General features: G+C 55.5%; 1 pseudogene; it reads left to right on the top strand.

Annotated features, from left to right (window-relative positions):
* The first annotated feature begins 1,292 nt into the window (after nucleotides 1–1,292).
* On the top strand, nucleotides 1,293–2,651 carry LOC105723143 (ADP/ATP translocase 3-like; annotated as a pseudogene).
* The last annotated feature ends 402 nt before the right edge of the window (nucleotides 2,652–3,053 follow it).

Below are 3,053 nucleotides of genomic sequence, written 5' to 3'. Positions count from 1 at the left end.
GGATGCTCTCAGAACTTGGAAACCCTCTTCTGCAAACACTTGCCTCCAAGCTGCCCAGGCCTCCTGGGGAACAATGCCTGTCCACTAATCACACCGAAGGACACCTAATCCCGCTTCACACTTCTTCCAAGACAGCACCGCACTCTCCTAATGGCCAGGGCTCTGGCAGCAATAACAAACCGGCGCCCGGGAATAGCTTCTCCACTCCGGCCCTTGCCTGCTTGTCCTTGGGAACACTCCCTGCCGCCCATCTGCACAAACAGACGGGGGCCAGGTCTGCGCCTCAGGAATGAAGAGATAAAAGGGACCATCGGGACTTTTTCCACCAAAGGCAAAAGCATTTTATAGAACGGGCTGCGAGTTTTTCTTTCAGGAAATTTCATCATGTCTCCAAGAAGGGGAGGGGGAAAAGGAGACAGAGAGAGAGAGAGAGAGAGAGAGAGAGGTGGGCAAGAGGGGGAGAGACAGAGGAGAGAGAGAGAGAAAGAGAGAGAGAGAGAAAGTTAATTGGCCTCAGATTTTCTCACTCCCTTTTCATGTTGGTAACATGAGGCAGCCCAGGTCAGATTCAGGTCAGCGACGTTTGGGCTCTTTAGTGCCCCTCTGTGAATACCTCATTTCTGTAATAGTTTTTCCTTTAAAAACAGCTCTGCCTTCTTTGGCAGATGGTGACATTCCATTAGCATATGGAATATTTTTCAAAACACATCCGAAAGCATGTCTCTTACGGAGGAGACTGGGCAAAGCGAACGAGTGTCTGAAAAGTATGTTGGGAGCAACTCAACATTTAACAGAAGGCCCCACTCCCGCCTTTGCCCCTGGCCTCTCCGTCGTTTCTCCTGGGTTGTTACCGTAACCAAAAGGAGACAGGAAGATGTTCCCCAAAGCTTAGTCTGTTAGCTTTACTGGGACTGTTCCAGTACACAAGGTAGCTAGAGAGAGGCTGAACCCAGGATGAGAACATGATTCTTGGCCTGGGCTGGATGTTGGCAAACCCACGTGGATGTGGCTTTGGGGCGGTGACGGATACCTTGTGCATGGAGCACCTACTATGTGCCAACTATGTGCCAGATGCTGTGGGTAACATACGTTACTGTTGTTCCTGCTGAAATCCATCTAGCACACAGTGAGCGTGTGTCAGGGTATGTCACCACCCTGCCCAGCACTCCCCAGTGGCTGCCACTATGCTTAGAATCAAGTTCAAACTCCTTGTTATGGTCTTCAGTAACCTCAGCCCCCCTCCTCCATGTCATTTTATGTCCAGCTTTCCTCTCTCACTCCCACTCCGCGACATGAGCTCTCTTTCCGTTCCTGTTACTACTTCAGGGCCTTTGCACGCACTGCATGCGTTTCCTCAGCTCTTTGCATTGCTGCCTCCTCATCATTCAGGTCTCAGCCCACGTACCGCCTCCCCAGAGGAGACTTCTCTGACCCGACGATCTAAGTTACCCCGCGTTCCCCCCACTGCGTCCTGCGTCCATTTACTCTATAGTGCTCAGCATTACTTTATTTGTCGACTAGTATTTATTCAAGACACATTTACTGAAGGCCTACTATGTGCTGGGTGCTAAGCTAGGTAGTGACAAAACGGACAACTGTTCCCGCCTCCAGGAAGCCTACATGATGACACCGCAAGGCAGATGGGAAACGTGCCACGTTTCTGACTTCCCTTACCAGAAATGTAGCCTTAAGAACCAGGACCGAGCGACGCCCTCCCTTCGCTCTCCACGCCCGCTCTCTGGCTGTCCGCCTGCTCCGCTGCCCGCCCCGCCACGTGACGGAACAGGCAATCTCCTTCGCCGAGTACTTCCTGGCCGGAGACGTCGCCGCCGCCATCTCCAAGACTGCCGCCGCCCCGATCCAGCGGGTCAAGCTGCTGCTGCAGGTCCAGCTCTTGAGCAAGCAGATCGCCGCCGACAAGCAGTACGAGGGCATCGTGGACTGCATCGTCCGCATCCCCAAGGAGCAGGGCGTGCTGTCCTTCCGGAGGGGCAACCTGGCCAACGCCATCCGCTACTTCCCCACGCAAGCCCTCAACTTCGCCTTCAAGGATAAGTACAAGCAGATCTTCCTGGGGGCCGTGGACAAGCACACGCAGTTCTGCAGGTACCAGCGGGGCGGCCGGCGCCACCTCCCTCTGCTTCGTGTACCCCCTGGATTTCTCCAGAACCCGCCGGGCAGCCGGCGTGGGAAAGTCAGGCACGGAGCGTGAGTTCCGAGGCCTGGGACACGGCCTGGCGAAGGTCACCAGGTCCCACGGCGTCCGCGGCCTGTCCCAGGGCTTCAGCGTCTCCGTGCAGGGCACCATCATCTACCGATTCGCCTACTTTGGCGTGTACGATACCGCCAAGGGCATGCTGCCCGACCCCAAGAACACGCACATCGTGGTGAGCTGGACGATGGCGCAGACGGTGATGGCCGCGGCCGGCGTGGTCTCCTGCCCCTTCCACACCGTGCGGCGGCGCGTGATGATGCCGTCTGGGCGCACAGCAGCCGATGTCAGGTACACGGGCACCGTCCACTGCTGGAGGAAGACCTTCAGAGACGAGGGGGGCAAGGCTTTCTTCAAGGGTGCGTGGTCCAGTGTCCTCCGGGGCATGGGGGGCGCCTTCGTGCTGGTCCTGTACGACGAGCTGAAGAAGGTCATCTAAGGGCCCCAGCGGCCTCCTCCACACGCACCAAGGGAACCAAGAATACCACGTAGAATCCTCAGCTGTGCGGACCATCGACCTTCGAGAAACTCCAGTTGTCTTTTTCCCAGCCGGATCCTGCCTGTAGACAGCCAAGGAAGGCTCTAGAAAAGGGGCGCGTTGTGATCTGTGTCTTGATCACTGCAGGGAGGGAACCATGGCGTCCTTGCTGCAGGCGGGTGAGACACTCCAATACTCAGACCTAGAGTCCAGATGCTTGTAGGACTCAAGTCGTGTTTAAGTATTTATTTAAAACAAGAACACCATGTCTCCCATTTGTACTTAAGCACTAGCCCTCTTTTGCACAGCTGAGTACTTGCAGTTATGTTCTGTGGGCATCCTGCTGCGAAACAATAAACAAAA

Source organism: Aotus nancymaae, unplaced genomic scaffold (genome assembly GCF_030222135.1).
Source record: "Aotus nancymaae isolate 86718 unplaced genomic scaffold, 86718_ANA_hifiasm-v0.15.2.pri h1tg000015l_1, whole genome shotgun sequence".
In the NCBI taxonomy this organism is placed as follows: domain Eukaryota; kingdom Metazoa; phylum Chordata; class Mammalia; order Primates; family Aotidae; genus Aotus; species Aotus nancymaae.
Note: the sequence above shows the minus strand (reverse complement) of the source record. Positions and strands in the feature narration are given on the sequence as shown.